At 40.8% G+C, this 26,633-nt stretch overlaps 1 long non-coding RNA gene and 1 pseudogene across 3 annotated transcripts; one reads left to right on the top strand and one right to left on the bottom strand.

Moving 5' to 3' along the window:
- Positions 1-26,633, bottom strand: part of LOC138923023 (heparan sulfate glucosamine 3-O-sulfotransferase 4-like) — a 144,807-nt pseudogene that overhangs the window by 44,163 nt on the left and 74,011 nt on the right.
- LOC138923049 (uncharacterized) lies at positions 1,145-6,107 on the top strand. 3 transcript variants are annotated; one of them, XR_011436153.1, is made up of 3 exons: positions 1,173-1,632; positions 3,975-4,595; positions 5,338-6,107. It is a non-coding gene; the product is annotated as an uncharacterized lncRNA (long non-coding RNA). The 3 variants fall into 3 exon arrangements; XR_011436154.1 differs by having other exon boundaries at positions 1,145-1,632; positions 4,419-6,107; XR_011436152.1 differs by having other exon boundaries at positions 1,145-1,632; positions 3,975-6,107.

Below are 26,633 nucleotides of genomic sequence, written 5' to 3'. Positions count from 1 at the left end.
GACATAAGAGATGGAAAGAGAGAGAATCCAAAGTCTGATTAGATCATTTGAGCTCTTAGAATCAAGCTGTACCTGAAGACCATCCCCTGGACTTTTCAGTTCTAAGATCCAATAAGTTTCATTTTACTTGGTTTTTAAGTCAGAGTTGCATTCTTATCACTGCAACTAAGAAGGATCTGATGACTCCAACGTAGCTGTATCAGCAGATGAGGCCGGCCTGCTTGGAAAGTGCCAGGTCTCTGTGGAGCCTCACTTAAGGCAACACTCAGCAATGAGTCACATCTTCCCATCAGATTCATCTTTCCAATGCATGAACAACATATGGGCAGATTATGGGAGATTTCACGTGAGTCCTGGGAAAGCAGGTACAACACGCCAAACCAGACAAGCAGGTGCCGGTGACTCTCCACATAGCCGCTCCGACCGCTTCCACGTGCTGTTCTGACTTCAACACTCAGAGCCTCGTCTTCCTGGAAACGCTGCCCCCATTTCAGAATCCGACTCTGCCTGTACCCAGGACACGTCAGCAGCACCTGGGAATTAACATCTCCCTGGGGACGGCCTCTCACCACTGACCTGCCCTTTGGCACGATGATTCTGAGGCAGTTTTTTACCCCATTTCCCAGAGTTTCAGTTTACCCCACAGGATTAAGTTTGAGGCAGCCACTGTGATAGCCGGCTTACTACTGGCCCACTAATCAGCTGCCTTCCTTCCCTGTATGGCCCCCTCACTCCCTGGTGTGTCCCTGTACCTCCTAAATAAACTACATATGCTCAATCAGTGTCTCCGTGTCTGCTTCTGCCTTGAGAGCAGAAATTTCTTCAAGTTTCCCATCAGACACTCCGTTATTCCCCTAATGGAAATTCCTCCCCTAACAGCCTTTATCTCTTAGGCTGCCCAGCCTTTTACAAATCCCCTTTCATGATCCTTAGAAATACATCTCTGCCCTCAGCCTGCATATCCCAGAAAGGTAAACAAAATCCTAGAAGCCCTCACATCCCTCCCACCCACCCCCAAATCTTATCAATATATTCATGCAGCAAAAATAGATTTCTTCCAGAAGGGAATGCTGTTGCCACCCAAATACAATTTACCTATAAATACCAGTGCAAAGGACGGCAGCAAGTACCTGGCTCGCGTCAAAACTGCAGTCCACAGTCAGGAGCATGGCCTGCTGGCTCCCCAGGGTCTGCACCCGCACCCCGCCTCCCTCTTTCCCACCTCTTCTTTCACCCCTCTCTGCCTTCCCTTTGGCATTTTATGTGGATCCAGCCACACTGAATTAACTGCTTGCAGTTCCCCTAAAATAGGCCGTGCTGTCTCCTTCTGCCTTTTTAAATGCTGTTCCATATGCCTGAAATATCTTGTCTTCTCACAGGCTGCGAAGGACTCGCTTCCTTCTCACCCCACTCAAACTCCTGGTTCCAGGACTTTCTCACTCGAAAGAGAGAGAACTTGGCGTGGATTGTGTCAGAAGACTGAGCTTCCTTCAGAGCAAATGATGGAGACAGGCCTGGTGATCACTTGGCCAGAAATTACAGACGGGATTCCAGATTTGGAGAGTGAAGTGGTTCTTGAAGCTGCCGACAAAACACGGCCACCGTTTTAGGCGTTCTGCCAGATGTCTTCAGGTAAACAGCAGTGATGAGATCAACAGACACAGGAGGAAAGATACTCTTTTCAACTTTCCTTCATTCTTTCTGATAAAAAAGAGAAAGTCTAATTTTGGTTATTCAGATGTCTCTAACACCTAACATTTGCTAATCTCTCATTTTTAAAAGGCAGAGAATTAATAATATTGTCTTCTTCTCATTGCGTTATGTTTCTAATTCCCTTCCACCTAAGGTCACTGATACTTCTCCTTCTTTTCCATTTATATTAATGATGTAAAGTTTTCATTTAAATGCAGAGTCAAAATAAACAAAGGACAGTAAGTATAGTAACATACACACATCCCTGTGTGACAGGTGTGATACATGTATATACATTATAATATTATATATATAATTACATATATTAACCACAGGTGGTCCTTGGATATGACAAAATTTTGTAAAAGTGATACTCAAATGAGTCAAGTTCAGGGGAAAAAGCTAGAAGGGGCTGCAGTGGCTACCTTTCAGATGCCTTCTTTCCTGGTACCCATGACATCTTTGGTGGGCACAGCCCAAAAGCTGGTGAACCCCTAAATTCTCTGAAGAAGCAGAACTTCAGAAACTCACTCCAGCTGGTCTTCCCATCTGCATAAAGGGCTTTAGAAGCGGGTTATAATCTGAACTTTCCCTGCTCTCCTCCTCTTAGGGTGTCTAAGCTGAACTTGCACATTCCCGGATTATTTCGGAGTTGAAAAACCACCGTTGTAGTTACATTTGGCTCCTCTGAAGTACAAGGCAGAGGATGCTCCCATCTTGCTGCATACCAGCTGCGACGGAGGACAAAGGCTCCTCTGTCTTTGATAAACAAATGAAGCTCAACATTAAAGGTGCTTTCTGATCCTCGCTTAAAGAGGCAGCCCCAAAGCAAACCAGCCAGACCTTCCTAAGCAGCCTTTGATGTCAAGGTTGAAAAGCAATGAGCGGTTAAGCTTGTCATTTTTATTCTGAAATGTGGCTTAGAGATATGCAAGATGGGGCTTTTCTCTTTCTAACCTTTCTGAGTGCTCCTTCTCACTCAATCAAACTCACTCAAATAGATTTATGGAGCAAGCTTGTAGAAGCCAGGCACTGTGCTAAACACTGAGGATAAACAAGAGGCCGAAACCACCAAGTGCCTCACCTCAAAGCTTATGCTCCAGAGATTCTAGAAAGGGAAGACAGATAGTAAATACAGAGGAACATCAATAAATGACGAGACCATTCCAGAGGAAGCGATGCTATTTAAAAAAATAAAACAGGATTCATCAAAATGTGGCTGAGGTCCTGGGTGTGCACACGGTGGGTGGTTGGCTGGGGTGGTCGATGATGATGTCTATAATATTGTGATCCGAAACTTGAATAACGAAAGGATTCAACCTCACAGGATCTGAGGGAAGGGTGTTCCTGGTAAAGGAAGATGAATGTACAATAGGCCAGTGATGAGACTCCTTCGATTTATCTCTTCTTCATTTACCCTCTTCATACTGACCCTTCTTACATTCCCTCCGATGTGGATCAAGGCTGCCCCAGGGAGAGAAGCCCAAGGCATCCTGCCCTACATACTGATCTATATCATCCTCCGGGAAGCATAGGACGTCCTGACTTAATCCAATCTGATTCTTACCCAAAGTTATAGGACCACCCAATAACCAGACCCCACCTACACTGACATCATTTTAACAACGTTTTTCATGATCTTTCCTTTGTCTTGTAAAGAAATAACTCAAATACCTATGCCTTATAAATTTAGCTCTAACCCTCAACACGTTGCAGCTCTTTACTGCCCATGGGTCCTGTCCCCACGCCTGCAGCTCTTCGCTGCCCACGGGTCCCGTCCCCCACTACTCCATGCTATTCTGTGAATAAAAGAGCACTACTGCTAGCTCTTGAGAGTCCAATAAATCTTTCTTTTGACTCCTTGACTCACCAAGCTCGCATCACCTCCACCTCTTTTCACACAGCTTAGAGATGTGGCTCTGGATTGGGTTTCTCTTCTAATTCCATCACTAATTAACCATGTCCCTAATCCCTAGGAGTCTCAGTTTTCCCATCTGGAAAATGGTAACAAGAACAATAACACCTATTTCACAGGATTGCTGTGAAAATACGATGTTCTATCTAAAACGCTCAGCTTACTTCTTGGGGTAAATAATCAACAATGGTTACTCATCACTCTAATTTTACTGCTCTCCTTGGACAAACTCCAGAAGACACTTAGGTTCATATAGGCTGAAGGAGGACTGACCTGAATTTGAATTCTGAGTCTCTTCTTGTGTGAAGAAACTTGGGATGGGTTATTGTGAAAGAGAAGCTGACGTAATTTCTTTTTCTTGTTCCAGGTATTTCCTCCTACCCCTTCAATAGCTAGAGCATTCTACACCCACTGACTCCGGTGTAGCGTTTTTTCTAGCAGGTATCCAAAGAGAGAGAGAGTCAGTGCTTGGTCTTTGAGGTTCAAAACAGGCCTTTGAAACTCAAGGCAAGGACTACAGTCTTGAGCAAAAAAGGTTTTTGAGTTTCAAGAGCCCGTATCCTTTGAGTTTCAAAAGACCAAAATCCTGCACTGAACAATAGGCATAGAAGAATACGCTCATTGATCTGTGAGCATGAGGTTTTCTCCCGCCACAAAAAAATCTCACAGGCTCAGGAAAAGCAGCAAAAGAGAAACATGAGGGTTAGACTCCTGTCAGGGCACCCAGTGAGACCAGGTCCCATGGAATACAAGAGTTAAGGATAAAATTACAGACAGGAGGGTATACAGGAGCCTCTTCTCACTTCCCAAGGGAGGACCAGGAAAGTGAACAGGATTCGAGAGGTCTCCAGCACCCTGCCGAGGGTCACCCCAGTAGAGTGGGAATGACAGCCTGGCGTTGCCGATGAAGGAAAGAGGCTGGGGTCCCTGGACCTGGAGGAGCTTTGTGGATGGAGGCTGAAGCTGATGCCTGCTTTCCACCATTCAGGTGAGCACTGTGCACCATCATGTTAATTGCTCTTCTCCTGGGCATCTGGGAAGGACAGCAGCCAGCATCCTTGACAAAGAGAAACCTGTCTGTGCCCTAAGACTTTGCTTAGCACCATCTGAATTACCCCACGTAGACACATCCCCTTTATGATGGCTCAGAGTAGTCATAAGCCCTCAAGATGGAATGATGGCTCTAAAAATCTAGATGAATCAGCCTTGGCATTGACACTTCAGTGGGAATGAGAGGAACCAGCTTGAGTTCTCCCTAGAGCTAGAAGGACACTAAAATACGCCTTCATTACACTTGCAATCAAAAGAGATTTGCTGGAAAGACAACCTACCATCAATAAACTAATGGTCTAGAGAAAAGGCAGCTGAAAACTGCCTGACATGAAGCTGGCATAGCCCTCTGCTTTCCCCTCTCCATTCACCTTCTCACCTAGAACTGAAATGACATTTCAGGAACATAAACTTCTGCGACATAGAGTTAGACAGGGGCACTACGTGCCAGTGTTGCCCAGGCTCATTCCTTTCACTTTCCAAACTCCACATCCAGAAATCTTTCACAGGTGTTCCAACAGCTTACTTGACAAAGGAAGGATGGAGGATACTTCTCAAGGTGTATTCATTTCAGGAACTGTGCATTAGTCCTGGGCTGCCCTCTGAACTCTGTGGCAAATGGAACACAAGCTAATGGTCACTAGCTTCACTGAGTATATGATGACTCTGCTTACATTTAGATCAACGAGAGACAGGGATGGAAGGTAACTGCCTCAGTTTCCTCAAGGGAGCTCAGTCTTTGCGATTCTGAAAGCAAAACCATCTGAAGATACCAAAGCAAAATGTTAGGCAAAGCAAAAGGCTACCTGGCTGACTCCGCTCAGAAGGAAGAACTTTCTATCAAGACTGCCCCTACAAAGAGCTGTGAGAGCCCACCCTATGAATCTGAAGGCTTTCTAAAATTTTTGACAAAGTCAAGTGCATAGTCGATGTGACTTGTACTTGATATGAACAAGTCCTGTGGGTCACTGAGTTTGCTCAGGTCTGAGTTCTGTTTGCCCTCCAAGGTTCTACTGTTCCAGGGAGTGTGTGCTGCTCCAGTCTGGATGTAGACACCAAAGTCCCACCCCCTGGGCCAGCCCCACCTTCTAGGAGAGTTTGGCAGAATATAGGAAGCTCAATGATTGCATTTTTAGGAATGTATCCTAAAGAAATAATCATGCACATATGTGGAGGTTTAACTCAAGGATGTTCATCCAAGAATTAACTATAATAATGAAAACTGTAAATAACTTAAAAACACAACAACTGGGTAATGATTAAATTACAGGAGATCCATGGGATATTACGTTGTCCTTAAATGTTCTGTTTTGAGGAATATTTAATAACGTGGGAAAATGCTTAGGGTATACACATTTTTAAATTATGTTACACGTCGGTACGTACAAGATTTGCAAATATTCACATGTATAAAGAGGTTCACCAAAATAAAACTGTGATTCTCTTTGAACGGTGTGATTACGGATGAATTTAAATGTTCTTTATACCTTCTGTGAGCTTCCTATCTGTGACAGTTTAGGACAACTTGAAGTTACAGGGCACAGTCCCCAAGACTGCCTCACTTCTGACACCAACCGCAAGTTTGATGGGTTCCCAAAAATACCCTAAAGTTTGATAATTCACTAAAAAAACCTCACAAAACTCACTGAAAATTGTTATGCTCATAATTATAGCTTACACAGAGAAAGAATACAGAAAAGATGAGCCAAAGGAAGAGATGTATGGAGTAGAGTCCAGGAAAAGTGCTAAAAGGGGAGGTCCCGTTGTCTTCTCCCCATGGAGTTAAGGACACGTTACCTTCCTGGCATCCATGTGTGACAATATACACAGAACAGTGCCACCCAAGGATGCTCCTTGAGCCTCCATGATCAGAGTTCTCAGGGGACTTCACTATGTCAACATGAGAGATTGCCCTTGTGGCTGATCTCAGTCTCAGTCTCCACCCTTCCACCCGTGTCCCAAAGCCCCCACCCCAAATCACATTGTTGGCCTTTCTGGCATGGCTCACCCTTACCCCAACGTGTGGCCATCCCCCACCCTAAATCGTATTGTTTCACCACCCAGTGTGACCCCAGGTCCCAAGCAAAACAAAAACCATGTCCTATCAAGCAGAACACTGGATCACCTCCCAGTAAGCCAAAGACAAAGACCAGATGTCTTGGGCAGGATTGACTTCTTTACTACAAACTACGATAAACAATAAAAGTTACCGTGAACAATAATATTAAGAAGTATTCCTGCATTAGATAACTGGTGTCTTTGAAATCTGATCCTGGACACCCAGGGAAGCCAAAGGGCTGCTTTTGCCCCATCCTTACCACCTGGCCACCATCTAAATGGGCTTCTGCCTTTTCTTGGGTTATACCCTAAGTCCTCAATGGGGATCTGATCTTGTTAGCTTTTTGTTATTGTAATTTCTATTCTTATTATATTGCTGTTTTTATAATTCCAATTGTAATGATTGCAATCATTGCTATCATGTATTGATTACTGACCGTGTTCCAGGTATTGACTTAAATTTTTAACATGTACAATCAAGTATAATTTTCACTTAAAATGAATTTTTCAGTATGTGCTATTTTAGCCCCATTTTGAAGATGAGAAAACTGGGGAACTAGGAGGTAAAATTTTTTATCCCAAATCTCCCTATTTAGCAGAGACAGAGCTTAGATTCAATCTCAAATCTGTCTCCTTCCAAACGCCCTTGACTTCCCTTCTGCTCTAACGGCTCCTCCCCTGGGGGTCATCATTCTCTGATTCAGCTCCCCTACTCTGGTCAGTCCCTCATCAACCTAGGAGCATCTAGGAAGCCAGAGGGCCACCCATCTGAGGCCAACAATGAAGAAGCCTCCATCACCATATCAAGCCCTTAGAAAGGCATCCCATGCTGATCGCAGACCCAGGAGCCTTCTGTCCGGATGCCAGACCCCAAGACGCAGCTCCCTGTCCACGTCTCTCAAACAATCCCTCCACCTGGACCCAGTTCGCCCCTCAAGATTGCATTCCCTTTGGAGCGTCTGTCCATTCGTCCAGGTGTTCTTTATGGCCAGACATCTAAAAATATTTAAAAAAAGATAATTTGTCTCAAGACAACTTCATGTTAATTTTACATGTCGAATAAACACTGAACAAATCTCGATACATTTCAGAAACGCTCTATGTCCTTAGGGACTTCTTCCTCTGTTTACTTTCTTATTTTTTTTACTTTGAATCTCTAAAGAGTCAAGTTTTGGTCAATTTTCTTCCTTCAAAACTTATTTTAATTTGTACTAAGACAAAAGGATGTGAAACACTCAATATGGAGTTGAATGTCTTGGTCATTAACTGAAATGGTTTAGATAAATTTGTAGGAATGATGTGGTTCAGCTAGGGCAAACCACAAGTCTGGATGGATGTTGGAGGTACAGATGACAAAGGTATCGATCGCCTCTGGAGAAGTGAGCTGTCAATGGAAGCTTCTGGGAGGGCTGAGATGAGGGCCACTGTCTGAGCCTTGGTTCTGGAGGATTTTAGAAGATAGGACCAGTGGGGGAAGGCAGCCCGGAGAGAAGGTATAGGGTCTGCTAAAACCAGAGTCAGAAATGATCCTGTACAATGCTTCCCAATGCTGAAGGCACCAAGCCCTATGGGGTGAGGGTAGGGGAGGAAAGTGGGAGTTCGTAAATCAGGGGTACATGGTTAGCCTTTTGGTGTCATCATAACCAAGCATTTACATATTGGTATGTATATTATTTTATAATAAATTATTTCATTTTTATTTCTCCTTTAGATTACAATTAGATAATATTGATTTTTTATCAGGCATGTGGAACGGTTATATTGTCTATGAATTTCACCTCAGGAGGTCCTCCAAAATATTGGTAATAGACAGGGAACACTGGGCCGAATGGATGTTGAAACCACTAGCCTAGTCAATTCCGGGAAGTTCCATGAGGCAGGAACTGCGTGGAGGGTTGGAAAAATGAGCAGTAAGGGGACAAGTTGAGTGAGATAGGAAGGAATCAGATTACGTGAAAATCTTTGGGCACAGAGGCAATTTTACCCCGAAGCTAACGAAGGTGAAGCTTTAGTTAGCCCCTCACTTGCTTGGGGCCAATCCAAGACCTTGGGAGGAGCCCTACAGCATGTTCACGTGGTCATGTTTATTTACTTGAAATATATTTTTATTTCCATTTTCCTTGAAAAGGGTCCCCAAAATTGTATAGAGAGGGCTTCACAGACTCTAGACATCCTTAGTTGGGTGGGATTCACACTTCGACAATGGGGAACACCAGTGAGTTTAAGCAGAGAAGTGACACAACCCCTTGTGCAGAAAAATCACTGGGAACTCCTTCGTCGGGGAGAAAGATGTTCTTGTTTCTCATTTCCCATTCCATACCAGGGAAATAGGCGACGCGGTTCAGACTCGCTTTCTGCAAAAGCTACATATAGACCCAGACATGGCACTGTGTGGTCATCGTGGTCCATCTACCAACATGCTCATTCCCACAAGTCCTGCAAATCTAGCTGCTGTAGGTACAGTTCATTCCCAGAAACACAAACTATTCCTGGGATGGGGGTATCAGGGCCAGCCCTTGCACTAACCCTAGCATGAGGACACACCTCTACATCTCTCGTACCTTCCTGAATTTGTGGCTCCACTACCTGGGTAAGGCACAACTCTACCAGCACTCATCACAAACGCTTTCATTCACTCTATAACCATTCACTGAACTCCTACTACACACCAGATCTTGTAGCAGATGCCAGGAAGATGGAATGATAGAGTGGTTAGTGTACAGCTATTGGGAGTCTTTGCAGACCACATACCAGCTATGTGAACTTGTGCAAGCCATTTGATGTCTCTGAGTTCAAACTTATCTCTACTATAAAATGGACACAGTAACAGCAGTGAGCATCTTCTATTTCAAGTTTCCCCTGTACTATATAATTATTTTTATGGAGGTATAATTTTCTTACAATAAAATACACAGTTCTTAAGTGTTTGGTTTAATGAGTTTTGACAAGTGCAAACTTCCAAGCAACCCCCACTGAACGCAAGATATACAACACCTCTATCACCCCAGATAGTCCCTTTACGCCCCTTTCAGATCAATTCCCTGCCCCTTAGAAACAACCATTTTTTTACTTCTATCATCATGAGTACATATTATCATACAAAAATATCCTTTTGTGTCTGGCTTCATTTGCTCAACAAAATGTTTTTGAACTACAGCCATATTGTTGTATATATCAGTTGCTTGTCCTACTGTTGTTGAATAATATCCCACTCTGTCAATATATACCACAATTTATCTATCCATTCACCCAATGATGGACATTTCAGTTGTTTCCAGGTTTTGGCTATTGTGATATAGCTGCTGTGAGCATTGCTATTTAAGTCTTTTCGTGGACACACAGCTACATGTCTCTTGGGTAAATAACTAGGAGTGGAATTTCTGGGTCAGTAGGTAAACGGATGTTTAACTTTATAAGAAATTAACAAGCAGTTCTCCAAAATGGTTGTACCATTTGATATTCCCCACAGCAAGCAATGTAATGTACCAGCAGCTGCTCCATATCCTAATACTTGATTTGACAATTTTGTTTTTTGTTTTGTTTTGCTTGTTTTTGCCATTCTAGTGGTTGCAGAAGAGTATCTCATTGTGGTTTTCATTTGTATTCCTGGATGACTAATGATATTGAACATTTTTTTCCCCATTTATTGGCTATTTGTACATCTTCTTTCACACACTGTCTGTTCAAGCCTTTTGCCCGTTTTAATGCTCTTGTGTATCTATACTTTGTAGGCATATATTTGTAGGCATTCTTTATACATTCTGGACATGAGTCCTTTGCCAGATAGATATACGATGAATATTGTTCATCCAGTCTGTGGTTGAACCATATGTGTGACTATACCTACTCCCAGGAGTGTTCAGTGATATGAACCAACAAAGTCTTCTGTTTTAAAGGGTCAACTGAATTCAGTGTCCAGACTCTGTCCTTTGCAAGTGGGAGTCCTGATTAACACGTTAAGAAATAATTACCTCCCAGGGTAGATGTGAGGACTACATGAGACTGAATGTGATAATACATGGGAAGTCTTTAACCCAGGATTCAGCACATAATAAACTGTTTCTGTTGTTTTTACCAACATTAAAAAAAGCAGCCCTTTCTATCACCAAGAAAATAGTATTTGTATAGGAAGGCAGAGACAAAAAGAATCCAGTGCTATGAGACTGTATAGGAAGAGCTCTTAACTGATCACGGGAAGGCATGTCAAATAAACTTTCCAACAAAAGACTAGGAGATTATTCGGCAATAGTAAGACTTGGAAAGGAAGATGGCAGAGGGGACACAGTTTTCAAACAGAAAGACGGCCTTGTGAAAGGTCAATGGGATGCAAATGCCTGTAGCATTTAGGCAAGGCTGCAATGCGTGGGGCAGGCTGGGGCATGATGGGAGAAGAGGCTATGGATGTAGGTGAGGTCAGATTATTGAGGTCTTGGCCACATAAGAGTGTTTGTTCTTTATTCTATAGGCCTATCTTCTCCAAGTGCACCCCCAGAGCAGCAATACTCGGGAACTTGTTAGAAATGACCAGATCAAAATCTGAGTTTTAACAATACTCTGTGTGACTCATATGCAAATAAAGTCTGAAAGGCACTGCTGTAGACAATGAGAGACATCCGAAGCTTGCGACTGGGGTAGTGATTTGATCAGATTTATAGGTTAGGAATTTCAGCCTGGAGGCGACATGCAGAATGGTCTGAAGGACGCTAGACCACAGATAGAAAGATCAGCTAAGAGTCCATTGTCATTAGATCTCCCTGGACCTCAGAAGTTAAGTGTCATTTTTGATAAAAACACTTTCAGAGGCCAGCGGGGTAGCATAGTGGTTAGGTTTGTGCACCACACTTCAGCAGCCTGGGGTTCACAGGTTCGGATCCTGGCATGGACCCAGCACTGCTTGTCAAGCCACACTGTGGCAGCATCCCACATAAAGTGGAGGAAGATTGGCGCAGATGTTGGTTCAATGACAGTCTTCCTCAAACAAAGAAGAGGAAGATTGGCAACAAATGTTAGTTCAGGGTCAATCTTCCTCACATACACAAGAAAACCACTTTCAAAACTCAAATTATCTTGCAGGCATCCCTACAATATTCTAAGAACCTTCTGGAGACATCTACTTAAACTCTACAAATCATCATCATCATTACGATATCAAGAGTTACTGGACATGTAACTAACCATTCCAGGCTCTACAAAGGGTACCCTCTGCATATTATTTCTAATCCTCATAACAATCTTGAAATATTGGCAACTACAACAGATATGTGTTGTCTGACTCCCCTGCATTCCATTTCCCACAAAGACCCTTATTCTCAGGCAAGTGGTATGACTGGGACTGACATCACACTTAGCTCTGTCTTACTAGTTATGGTGATTGGTTCAGGGATGCACATGTGATCCAGCGAAAGCCAATGAGAAGCAAGAAAACGTCTGTGGCACTTCTGGGGAACAAGCCCCTGCAGGCACGGCCCAAAGAGATGCTCACCCTTTCCAAGCCAAGCTGTGGTGGGAAGGTGAGAAGCTGTGAGGTCTGGAACAGTGAAAGTCATTTTGGCCACTATGAGGGAAGCCACTAGGAGGATAAAACTGGCACTAAGGGAAGACCAAATTTAGAGAATCATCAAGAAATACAGCTAGATTCCCTGATGACAAAATGAAGCTCGGGACTGGATAAAGCCACACCTAGGATGAGTTACTGCCAAAATTTTCTGTTAAATAAACCAATTTTTTATTGTTATTTAAGCCAGAAGTTCTGTCACCAAAAGTTTCCTAATGGATAGACTGTCATGATTTTCACTTTCCGACAAAAAAGCTGAAAAGTAAAAAGGATAAATTTTCTGTTTGGCCACACAGCTCATATCTAAAATCAAATCCATCTCACTTGAAAGTCTGTGCTTTTTCTGCTAAGTTTGCTCCTTCTCAAACTTAATTTTTGAATCAACACTAATAAACATAAATGAGGAAATAATAAGATTTAATTGAACACTATATGATGCATAATTTATACAACCGGGGGGGGGAATTGCAGCTTGAGAAAATGAAATATTTTCTATCTTTCACCTACGTACTTATTTAATTTTAACTTGCTAAGTAATTCAGGGAATATTTATTGAAAGCACATATTATATGCTGGGCCCTGTATTAGAAATATAAAAATGAGTAAGAGAATGATTCTAAATGTGTTTCTTATCAAACAGAGCCTGAAAAACATTAAGCAAAAACTGATAGTGATAAAAGGAGAAATAGACAAATCTGCAGATAGAATTGGGAACATTTACACTTCATTCTCAGAAAATGATAGAACCACTACAGGAAATCAGAAAAGATACAGAAGGTCTAAATACAATCAGCCAATAGGATTCAGATGACATATACATAAAATTCCACCCTACAACAGCAGAATATACATTTTTTTCAAGCACCATAGAATATCCACCAAGATAGCTAATACCCTGGGACATAAAATAAATCTCAATAAACTTAAAAGAACTGGAATCAAACAAACTATTTTCTCTGATCACAATGACACCAAACTAAAAAGCATTAACAGACAACAGGAAAAACCTCTAAACATTTGGAAATTGAATAACACAGTTCTGAATAATTTATGGGTCCAAGAGGAAGTCTCAAAAGAAAGAAAAATATACAGAACTAAATGAAAATGAAAATAAAACATATCAAGATACGTGTAATGCAGCTAAAGCAGTACAAACAGGGAAATTTATAGCATTAAATGATAACTTTAGAAAAGAAGAAAGATCTCAAACTAATAAGCTAAATTCCTACCTCAAGAAACTAGAAAAAGAACAAAATAAACCCAAAGAAAGCATAGGTAAGCAATAATAAAGGCAGAAATCAATGAAATTGAAAATAGGAAAACAATAGAGAAATCAATGAAAGAAAAAACTGGTTGTTTGAAAAAAATCAGTAAAATAGCTAAAACTCAAGAAAAACTGACAAAAATAAAATAGAGAGGACACAAGTCATCAATATCGGAAATGAAATAGGAGATATCACTACAGATCTTGGAGCTATTAAAAAGATAACAAGAGGGGCCAGTCTGGTGGCACAGCGTTAGGTTCACACGTTCCACTTTGGTGGCCGGGGTTAACCGGTTCGGATCCCAGGTGCAGACCTACGCACCACTTGTCAAGCCATGCTGTGGCAGGCATCCCACATATAAAATAGAGGAAGCTGGGCATGGATGTTAGCTCAGGGCCAGTCTTCCTCAGCAAAAAGAGGAGGACTGCAGGCAGATGTTAGCTCAGGGCTGATCTTTCTCAAAAAAACAAAAAAAAGAAAAGAAAAAACGAAAAAATATAACAAGAAATTACCATGAACAACTTTATGCTCATAAATTCAACAACTTAGAAGAAATGGACAATTTCTCAAAAATCACACACTATCAAAACTCAAGGAAGATGAAACAGAAAGTTTGAACACCCCTATAACTATTAAAGAAGTTGAATTCCTGATTGTAACACTCCCAAAAGAGAAAATCTCTGGACACAGATGGTTTTGCTACAGAATTTTACCAAACGTTTTAAAGAAGAATAAACACCAACTACATACAATCTCTTCTCCAAAATAAAAGAGGAGGAACCCCTTCTCAAATAATTTTATGAGGCCTGTATGATCCTGTTTAAAAAAAAGCACAAAGACAATATAAAGAAGGAAAATACAGATCAATATCTGTCATGAACTGTGATGCAAAATCCTTAAGAAAATATTAGCAAATTCAACAATGTATGAAAAGAATTACATACCATGACCAACTGGGATTTATTTCAGGTGTGCAAGGCCAACTCAAAAATCAATCAATGTAATTCACCGTATCGAAAGGCTAAAGAAGAAAAAACCGATGCAGCAAAACCATTTGACAAAATCCAACACCATTCATGATAAAAACTCTCAGCAAGTTAGGAATAGAGGGGAACTAAATCAGCTTGATAAAGATCATCATACTTGATGGTGAAAGACTATACATTTTCTCACTAATATCAGAAACAAGGCAAGGAGGTCCACTCTCAACATTCTTATTCAACATAATACTGGAAGTTTTAGCCACTGCATTAAGGCAAAGAAAACCATAATAAAACTACACAGCCTGGAAAGGAGAAGTGAAACTACCCCATTTGCAAATAACATGGTTGTTGACAAAAATCCCAAGGAATCTATTCCTCCAAACCTTCTAGAAGGAATAAGTGTGCTCATCAAGGTGACAGGATACAAGATCAACACACAAAAACCAACAGCACGTTCATACTAACAATGAATATGTATAAATGAAAATTAAAAACACAGTATCATTTACAACCGCTGCAAATAAAAGTTGTAAATTTAACAAGACAAGTACAATATTTGTATGCTGAAAATTACGAAATGCAAATAAAAGTAATCAAAGAAGATCTAAATAAATGGAGAGACATATCATGTTCAGGAATTGAAAGACTCAACATAGTAAAGATGTCAAATTTCCCGAAGTTGATCTATAGATTTAACGAATTCCTATCAAAATCCACACAAGGTTTTTGTAGAAATAGACAAATGTATTCCAAAATTTATACAGCAAGGTACAGGCCCTAGAATATTTAAAATAATCTTGAAAAAGAAAAACAAAGTGAGAGGAATCGCTCACTTTAAGGCTTACTGTATAGCTACAGTAATCAAGACAGTGTGGCTCTGATGGAGGAAAAGACACACAGATCAATGGAACAGAATGGAGAACTCAAAAATAGATCCACACAAATATGCCCAAGTGATTTCAGACAAAAGTGCAAAAGCAATTCAATGCAGGAAAGGCAGCCTTTTCAACAAATGATGCAATTGGACAATTTGCACAGGAAGAAAAATGAACATAGAACAAAACCTCAAACCTTATAGGAAAGATAACAAAACAAGTTAGGAGCTTAAATGTAAAATTATAACATTTTTAGAATAAAAACAAGAGAAAATCTTTGAGATCCTGGCTAGACAAAGAATTCCTTAGACTTGACACCAATAGCAAGATTCATACAAGGAAATTTTGATAAACTTTACCTCATTAAAATTAAAAACTTTTGCTCTGCAAAAGGTCCTAGTAAGAAGATAAAAACACAAGCTACAAACTGGAATAAAATATGTGCAGATCACATAGCCCACAAAGGACTAATATCTGGAGTAAATAAGGAACTCTCAAAACCCAATGTTAAAAATCAAACAATCCAACTGGACAATATAAACAAGACATGAACAGATATTTCACTGAAGAAGATATACAAATAGCAAATGAACACATGAAAAGATAATCGACATCATTAGCCATTAGGGAAATGCCAATTAAAGCCACAATGAGGTATCACCATATACCTGGCTGAAAGGCTAAAATTAAAAACAGTGACAACTCCAACGCTGGTGAGGATGCAGAGAACCTGAATCACTCACACATCACTGGTGGGAATGTAAAATGGTACCACCACTCTGGAAAACAGTTTGACAGTTTCTTATAAAACTAAACGTGAAACTGTCATATGATCTAGCAACTGCACTCTTGGGCATTTAGCCTGGCGAAATGGAAACTTACGTTCACACAAAAACCTGCATACTAATGTTCGTAGCAGCTTTTTTCCTAATAAGCAAAACTAGAAACAGCTCAGAAGTCTTTCGACAGATGAACAGTTAAGTTGGGCTACAGTCATACCATGGAATACTGCTCAGCAACAAAAAGGAATAAACTACTGACACACGTAACAACTTGGATGAATGTCCAGGGAATTACCTTGAGTGCAAAAAGCCAACCTCAAAAGGTAGCATACAGCATGATTCCATTTATATAACATTCTCGAAATGACAGAATTATAAAAATGGAGAGCAGATTAGTAGTTCCCAGGATCTAGGGATTGTGGGGGTTAATGTTGGGAGGAATACGGGTGTGGCTATAAAAGGTCACATGAGGAATCCTTGTGGTGATGGAAATGCTTCTGTATCCTGCCTGTGGTAGAGGACTCACACACCTATGCATGTGATAAAATTGCACAGAAGTAAATACGCATGTGCACACAACACGCACAACCTACAGACACATTCATGCACACAAATGAGTACAAGTAAAAGTGGGGAAAACTGAAAAAGGTCAGTGGATTTCATCAATGTCAATATCCTAGTTGGGATCTGTACTGTAGTTCTGTGAGGTATTACCATGCTACCATCGGGCAAACGGCATAAGGGACAGGTGGACCCTCTCTGTATTATTTCTTACTATTGTCTGTGAACTTACATTATTTCAAAATAAAAAGTTCAACTTTAAAAAAATGAGTAAGGGCAGTCTCTATGAAAGCTCATGGTCTACTGAAGAGAGCAATTTTTTTTTTCTGCTTTATCTCCCCAAATCCCCCCCAGTACATAGCTGTATATCTTAGTTGCAGGTCCCTCTAGTTGTGGCACGTGGGATGCCGCCTCAGCATGGCTTGATGAGCGGTGCCATGTCCACGGCCAGGATCTGAACCAGCAAAACCCTGGACCACCGCAGTGGAGCGCACGAACTTAACCACTCGGCCACGGGGCCAGCCCCGGGAACAATAATTTAAAGGAATAATTAAAGCTGATTGTGATAACTCTCACAGTACATGTGTGTGCCATTGACACGGAGATTCAGTGGATTGAACACTGACAACTGAGCTGGCACTATATGAGTAGAAGACTTGTGGGAAAATGGAGGTGTGAGAATTGGACTAATGTTCTATCTCTGATGTGGGGACACACACACACACACACATGCACACATGCACTCACACACAGAGGAACCAAGCAGAGAACAAATGAAACGGGCACTTCACCCTAGCACTGAATCTACAGAAGGGTGCCATCTACTTGTCAATACTTTGACAAACATAGGTGACGTACGCTGCAGATGTAAGGACACTGAAATGAATTACCAGACAACTTCCTTTCTGGAGAGTATTGACAGCAAGATGTAATCTGAGGGAAATCAAACAGCATCCCATAAGGACTCTCTTAGAGACGCAAAAGATAGGAAGCTGAGGGAGAGCGCAGCCCTGATGAGTAGCCAGTAGCATCAAGAAGGGAGCCTGATTCAGTCACACCACTTTGCCACCAAGCAACCAAACAGACACGGGCATGGAGTTTTAGCAAGCGTGGAGAAGTTGCTGACAGGACTGCCTTGGTCTCCAAAGCTCCTTCACATCCCACCCAAGGCTGTGGTCTCCTTGACCTTTTGAGACCAACCTTGGTCATCCTCCTCTCCAACTTGAGAAAATATTGTAATAACAATAATAGTAACAAGCATTAGCCAATGGATTCAGCTCCTGAAACACATTATCTCACTTCATCGTACAACAATCTTACTAGATCGCAGATAAGGATCCCAATGGCACATGGGTAAACACAGCAACATCCTCGAAAAATGCTGTGCAATTTTGGGGCAAACAATAAGCTGGAATATGGCTGTCCACATTCAACGACAAATTTAAAAAGAACAAACACCACCTCCACCACCACAAGAGGCTTGTGAAAAAGATGTGTAACCGTGAAGGAGGATTTAAACAGAACCCAACAGACAAGAGCGGAGGATCGTATTTCAAGAAAAACTGCTCGGGGAAATTTTAGATACCATCTGCTTTTCACTCTCAAGGAAATCACAGAAACACAGACCCTGTAAAGTAAGAGGAAATAATAAGGCAATTTACTGAGGGAAAAAAAGAGGAAGCTGACCAAGTTAAGGAATTAATTCAAGGAAAGAAAGAATGATTTACAGAATTAAAACACAAAAGGTGGTAAAGAGCTGAACTGACAATATAGGAAATTTCAACACCTTGTTGAGCAAAACAAATTGAAGAAGCTCTTTCTGAATGTAAAAAAAAAAGAAAAAAAAGATAAAGCTAATTAGAAACTACTTTTATAATGGCTCCTCTAGCTATGTTGATGATGGTGATGGACAATACAAACTGGAAACCCTGAAAACATACAACGAATGAAATATAAACTAAATGACCACAACTAGGATTATCACTTTTTTTCCAATTTTTTTTTAAGGTATGCTTTTTGGTGAGGAAGATTGGCCCTGAACTAACATCTGTTGCCAATCTTCCTCTTTTTCTTCCTCCCCAAAGCTCCAGTGGTATATCCTACTTGTAAGTCCTTCTAGTTCCCCGATGTGGGCACCGCCACAGCATGGCTTGATGAGTGGTGTGTAGGTCTGCACCCAGGATCCAAACCGGTGAACCCCAGGCCTCTGAAGCAGAACACACAAACTTAATCACTATGCCACCGAGCCAGCCCCAGGATTACCTCACTTCAAACATATTCACACCCAGAGGCTAGTGAGCCTCTCTGGAGGACAGAAAGAGGGTGAAAGAGGGAGACGGAGGGGGACAGAGAGAGAGAAGAAGACAACGAAAGAGAGAGGGAAGGGAGGGTGAGAGAGAGGAGGAGGGAGGGAGAAAGAGAGAGGAGGAAGAGACGGGGAGAGAGAGAGAAAGAGAAACTGAAAACATACTAAAAGAGACAAAATGGAAGGGCTCATTTATTACCACAGAAAAAAAGTGAAAAAATACAGCAACATTTAGATACATCTTGATACTTTAGTTCCACCCGAGGGGCGGGGTTCCAGGTCAAACGCAAAGAAACAGAAATTAAATTGTTGGCAATCTCCTCCATCGCAGCATTAGATGCCAGAGACAATGAAACAAAGTATGCAGTTCTGATGAAAAACAGCTGGAACCAGGCACTGTCTCTTCAGGCAGGTTGGAAACCCTTTGTGAAAGCCTCAAAAAAGAAATTCTCTGACAGAAAAGGACCAAGGAAATGAAGTCCTCACTTACCTTTCATGGAAAAAAAAAGTCTGTAAGAACACTTAGTAAAATAAGGAGTGAATTAACAAATTTTTTAAAAACCTTGCTTGTAGGGAGGGCATGTCATAAAAGGACAAGAAGTGAGTGCTGAGAACATCTACACATAAAACGCTCCTGACCTCCAGCGCCTAGCACAAGGCACGCCCTGGAAAATGTTAAGTGTTCGAGAAATGTGGGCTCCATCATATTTACCGATGAGACAATGGAGGGATTCTCATTAAAGCCAAGAACAAGAAATGGAAATTGTCTCAGCTTTTACTTAGCAGCATTCTGGAAATGGTTGGCAATGAGAAAATAGAAGATGCAGCAATACTGTATAAAAATTGGAAAGGCAGAGGCATCTATCCATTATTCGTGGATCACACAATACTACTTAGAAGTCCAAGAGATTCCACTGCAACTTTATTAAAATTGTTCAGTAGGCAGTCCAGGCCATATCTGTGTGTGTGTGTGTGTGTGTGTGTGTGTGTGTGGAATACATATGTAATTAATATTACATATTAAATTATTTCACATATAATTTAAAACCCACTAGCTTCCTTACATGGCACTAATATCCAGTTAAAAAGCATAGTATGCAATTTTCACAATAACAACAAAAATATAAAACATCTTGAAATAGCTTTACAGAGAAACGCACACCACCCAAATGAAAAATATTAATCCTTTGATGGAGAATATAAAGATAACAGAATGCACTGTTATACAAGTGAAGTTCTTAGAGGGACGATACTGTATCAATTTTAAGACGTTAAAATTAATCTACAAATTTAACATTATTAACTACAATCCCAAAGTGATTTTATTTGAAACTTGACAATATGATTGTAAAATTCATCAGCAAGTATAAGCAGATCAGAATAGCCCAAAGAGGACTGAAAAAGAGTGAAAAGAAGGGAGAAGTTGCAATATTAGAGAATACAATATACATAAAGGAACAAAAAAAAACTTCTTCCTGAGACCATAACAGAGGTGGGTCAATGAAACAGAATAAAAAGGAAAGAAAATAGACCCAAATCTGTAAGTACTGAGTGGACCCTAAAGTTGATATTTCAGATAGAGAAAGAACAATATATTCAATAAATAAATTTAGATAAAAGACAGGTTTAAACCACACCTCAGGCCTTACCCCAAAATAATTTGTAAATGAATGTAAAATTAAAAATTGAAAAATGAAATTATAAAAACAAACTGAAGAAAATCTAAGCAAATATTCATATCATCCTCCCCTGCTTTTTTCTCCATAGCATCATCAGCTTCTAAAATACTATATCAATTCTTTTTTTTTTTTTGGTGAGGAAGATTGGCCCTGAGCTAACATCTGTTGCCAATCTTCTTTTTTTTTTTTCTCCCCAAAGTCCCAGTACATAGTTGTATATCGTAGTTGCAAGTCATTCTAGTTCTTCTACGTGGGATGCTGCCACAGCATGGCTTGATGAGACGTGTGTAGGTCCATGCCCAGCATCTGAACTGCAAACCCCCGGTCACCAAAGGGGAGTGCATGAATTTAACCACTCAGCCACAGGGCCGGCCCCTATATCAATTCTTTATTATTTTGCTTACTGTCTGTCTCTTCATACCAAAATGCAAGATTCATGAGGACAGGATTTTTAGCTGTTTATACCCAGTGCCTTGGAAAGCTTCTAGTACATAGTAGTAAGCAAAAATAATTGTTGAATAAATGAATAAACAAATGATATCAGATTGGAAAAGGCTTTCTAAACATAAAATCAAGAAGGAAAGTAACATGAAAGAAAATATATAATACATCTTACATAAAATATAAGGTGAATTAATTTTTCCTCCACATCAAAAAAGGTAAATAAAAGTATTTGATAAATTGGAAAATATTTGCAACCTGTATTATAAAGGCTGAATATTTATCATTAAATAACTAGCCTCTATGAAACAATAAGAATGAAAAATGGGCAAAGATGATGTCCTAACGAGAAATGTTAATGGTCAATATTTAAAATGCGTAACATCACAAATAACAAAAGAAACTGTATTACAAGGAGTGAAATACAATCTGCCTCTCCTCCGACTGGCAAAGTCAGATCACACTCTGTCTTTGACCAGAGTGTAAGGAAACTGAGACTCTTACACCGGTAAGCAGAAGTAAATTTTAGTAGGATCTTTCTGGAGAGCAATGAAATGTGTCAAATTTTATATGTGCATGCCCATTTACCAACAATTCGGCTTCTAGGAAATTGTCTTACAGAAAAGCCTGCAGAAATACACTACTCAGACAAACAGGATGTACTGTTATCGTAATAACAAAAAAGCTGCAACAATTTAAATGCCTTTGATATCAAATAAATAAGGTACATCCACACAGTGGAATAATACACACTCTGCTGCATACCAGTGTGGGTCAGAACCACGTGAATAATGTCTGCGATAAATTTTGCAAAAGACAGCAAGTCACCGAGCAGTATGTATATCTTGTCCGTGTGCATATATAAGCATGGTTCTCAATCTGTGGTCCCCAGACCGGCAGCATCAGCATTACCGGGGAAGTTGTCTGAAAGGCAAATTCCCAGGCCTCAGACCAAACCTACTGAATCATAAACTTTAGGTATGGGACTCAGAAATCTGTGTTTTAACAAGCCCTCTAAGACATTCTAATGCACACTGAAGTCTGAGAACCACTGATAAATCTTGGAAGATAGACACGACACTGCAAATAAAGTTGTCTCAGGGTATAGTTTCATGGGAAATTTCATTTTCTCTTTGATATATATCTATATTCCAGCTGACATGTACTGCACTTGAAATTAGAAAAGGAAAGTTATTTCCATCAGAGAGAGAAAGAGGGAAAGAGAAAGAGGGAGAGGAGTGGAAGGAAGGAGGGAAAAAGGGAGGGAGAGAAAGTGACGGGCCAATAGAAAAATGGACAAAAGATTTAAGGGGGTGATGCCACCTCCATAAAAAGGCAAAAAAAGCCCTAACAAAGGTATGTTTTAAACATTCAATTTGACTAGAATTAAAAGACATTTGTATTAAAATTTGACAACTTTTTCCACTTATCAAATAAACAGCATTAAGAAAAATAATAGAATTGAATGGAGTCAAGTGTAGCAGACTCAGAGACTTCCGGCAAATATTATAGAGAGAGCACTGGAAATTTATAGCAAAAGGTCTAAAACTGGCCATTTATTTGTCTCAGTAATCCAAATTCTAGGGATTTCTCCCAGATAAATATTTGAGGACATAGTTTTTTTCCGATAATAGTTAAAAACGAAAAAAGCATCTTAAATATTCTACAATAGAAAACTGATTCAAAGAATTATGTTATATACACTGCTATTGTAATATAATCATTTCATTAAAAAGGATGGTATGAATGTAGATTTACTGATATAGAAATATATTAATAGATTATCAAGAAAAATATAGCTATCAACATCAAGCACTTAGTATGTGTGTTAGGCAGCATTCTAGGAACATTTTAAGAAATAGTTCACAGGATCCTAACAATCATATGAAAAGTAAAATTACCATTTTACAGATGAGGAAACACATTTGGAGAATTTCAATAACTCGCCCAAGACCATCAAGTTATGAGCAGTGGGGCCAGCTTATGATGGATCCCAGGCTGTCTCCAGCCTCCACACTGCTAATCACCATGCACATGATATCATTCAAATTGCTGGTGATGGTTCATAGAGAAAGGTCGGCAAAGTTAGACACTAAAACACAAACAATAGCTATCTCTGGGTCATGAAATTAAAGGTAACAAATTTTGTTTTCCATTGGCTTATCTTTTGTCTCTAAAGATCTATGACTTGTGCTATATAAATGATAAATATTTCATTGGGGACATATTTTTCGTCTATTAACAAAAAAGAATGAGTAAGAGCTCACTGTGAGGGCAAGCCCTACAAAATCCAGCCAGTAGAGAATGTTTGAAAGGCATGGAGCTTTGAAAAGAAATGGCACTTGAAGGTAACAATGAGAATTTGAGTGCAGGTGGCATGGAAACCACTCACAACACCCATCATTCCACTTCAAGACGGCAGCGACCAAAGGAAAAGGAGGGCTCAGGGAAATTGTAGCTTACAGTTCCAGTCTGCTCCACAAACATGCAAATGTGGCTTTTCCTCACTGAAGAGACCCCAACACTTGGGGTACTCAAATTGCACAGGACCTTCTTGCTTCAGACACACCACCAAAGAGACTGCATACCTGGGATCTTCAAGAAAGCCTTTATTTGCTCCTTAGAGGGATCACACATGTAATATCTGTGCTATGCTCAACGTCCAGGGAAGTGCTGCCAGAGCAGGCAGGTGGGCATTCCTGATGAGGAAAGGTCTCCGGGTCAGAATATCTCATAACGGGATTGCAGGCTCCAAGAGAGGACGGGAGACAAACGTCTGAAAGGCTAGGGTGCTGTAAAGCCTTCTATAGCTCAGCACTTCCCAGCCGCTGGCGCTGGATATTCAGATTGCTTCAACAACCCATCCTTGGGCATCCAACCCCTTTCTTTATGGATGAACTCATCCTTGTGGTAGATTACAGTATTGTTCCAAATGTTCACTGCCTCTCCCTAGAGAAGGATTATTTTTCTCCACCCACAAGGACATCAAGATTGTCCTTGTGACTTCTTTTGGCCAATGAAAGAAACATGAAAGTTTCAAGCAAACATTTCTAATCAAAAGCTTTAAGAGTCACTGTATGTTTATGGTATTCGGCTATGTTCTCCTTTCTCTCTGCCATAAAACCATTCATGTACCAGATACGTTAATGCAGCTCTATTAGCCTGGATCCCAGAGAAAATCAGTTGTGTAGCATAATTACAGCTGACCCAAAACGGACATGAAATGTGAGAAATAGACCTTTGTGGTTGTAAGCCAGAGACTTTGGGGTTAAGTGTTCCCGCAACACATCTTAGTATACTCACTGATACATGCCTGTATCCTGGCTTTCACACTCGGAGGCCCACTCAACACTATGAATCACGGCCTCCTAGCAGCTCTGTGACCGCTCTCTGCATTCCCAGAGAGAGAAAAGCCAGCCTGGGTGCATCTTCCTTCTCGGAATTGCCCCTCTGTGGAGTGGAGTAGCAGGCTGACTTCTTTGCCCCCTCCTTCCACCCCAAGCTCACCGCATACTTATGTCAAAACACTCCTTTCTTCCGGGATGTCACACAGCCTCTGCCACTTCTATGATGACAGGATATGAGAAGCAATGGACAGCTTCACCAGCAGAGAATGAAGTGCGCCTTCAGACAGCAGCCAAAAGATGACACAACAGGAAATCCCTTGCTCCAGTCAATATCCTCAAAGGCTCTTGATTTCTCAAGGCTTGCTTGGGTAAAGAAACTTACAGTTCGAGTAACATTGTTTTCCAAGAACCCAGGATTCCGACTGTTACTCACGGTTCTACCGACTGAAGACAAAGCAGAGATGTCCCTGGCAATAAAATGTAAGCATCTGCTGTCTGAATGGTTTATGAGCAGTGCTTTTGGATCTCTGCAAACTCATCACTTGAATATTACACGGGAAGCCTTGGAAGGAAATGGAAATACAGGGAGTGCTGGCAATGGTCAAGAGGCGTCAGACACAACAATAGCAACAGCACAACAAGAATGTTATAATTAAATATGAGGGCTAACATGAACTCCTGCTGGACGGCATGAGGTGTTCTAAGCTCTTCACGCGCATTCATTCTTTTGCCATTCTTAACATACCTGAGAACAAGGTACAATTTATTATCCGTACTTTTAAGGTGAGAAAATAGAAGATTAAAAAGGTAACTTAAAAAGGGTCTTATCAGCATTCAATGGAAGATTTTGAATGTGAATGCAGGTCTCTGACCATAAGAGTCCAAGTACCTACCTGTCATATTACTTGTGATTAAGGATAAATAAGTAAATAAATAAATAAATAAAAGGATAAATAAATTAAAATACTTGGAAATTCTTCCATATCTAGAAACTTCTTTCAGGAAAAGTAACATGGATGAAGTAGAAAAACTTATTGTCTAATGGTTTCTGTTTGAGTCCAAACAATGGCAGTTTTTCCTGTGTGATCTTGAGCGATCCGCTTCATCACCCCTGAAAGATCTGTTCCCTCATTTACAGAACGAGGATCGTGATTCCCATCTTATAGGGTGCAATGATTACAGAAGGTGTTAATAGATGGGAACAATAACCATAAACTCCAAATGCTAAAAAAGTGTCCTTGATAATCATTCATCTTGGCAAGGCCATAAATGGTTGCTCAATGGCAACAACGAACAGATATTGACAAGCACTATTAGGCCCCAGGCAGGAAATCTGAGTAGAATATCAAACTCTGAGCCTCTAGATTCTTCTTAAGTGGAGTAGCTTGTAGCAGACCAACACTCCCACCAAGAGCAATGATAAAAGCCAACAGCACGGCAAAATTCATCTGTTTGAAAGCATCAGAGAGTTTCCGTGGCAGCCAGAATTTAAAATCCAGACCCTAGAAAGGAAAGCTCACTGAGGTGAGCCCAATTTTCTGCATGCTGATATTTTCCACAGGACATTTGTCAATTATTGGCACAGGTCAAGAAGCTGAAAGGAGAGACAGGGGCAGTCCATACAAGGGACACAAACCAGCAGAGATATAGGCCATTGCATGGGGCTGAGGGTAATATAAATGGGGGTTCAGGGCTGCCAGCTTAGCCAGAACTTTAGGAGGAAAGATCAGAGACAGAAGGAAAGAACAGAGAAGTGAGACTTACTCTGCATCAGTTTTCCTCTTGAGGCATTTATCTATGAAGTCTCACAGGCCAGAGGCTAAGAAGCCAAACAAAATGGATTCAAAAACACGAAGAGTTTTGACAGTCTCACGGTGCTGGAGGGACAACACTTAGTTAGATCTGAAGACCCGCCAAGGGGAAGCCTTCTAGGAAATGCCATGGGCTCTAAGTTGGCACACCTAGACGGTGAGAGGCTAGGAATGAAGGCGGACAAAAGGGAGACTGAGCCTTACAAAGAATGCAATACAACCTCAAGTCAGCTCTATCCATGATGGTGTGAGATGATCGGTCCCCTGCTGCCTGCCATAGAAAAGGGTGAATTCTCACCGGAAAGCAAGAGCACC

Source organism: Equus caballus, unplaced genomic scaffold (assembly GCF_041296265.1).
Source record: "Equus caballus isolate H_3958 breed thoroughbred unplaced genomic scaffold, TB-T2T haplotype2-0000440, whole genome shotgun sequence".
Taxonomy (NCBI): Eukaryota; Metazoa; Chordata; class Mammalia; order Perissodactyla; family Equidae; genus Equus; species Equus caballus.
The sequence above is the reverse complement of the archived record's forward strand: the minus strand, read 5'-3'. Positions and strand labels throughout refer to the sequence as shown.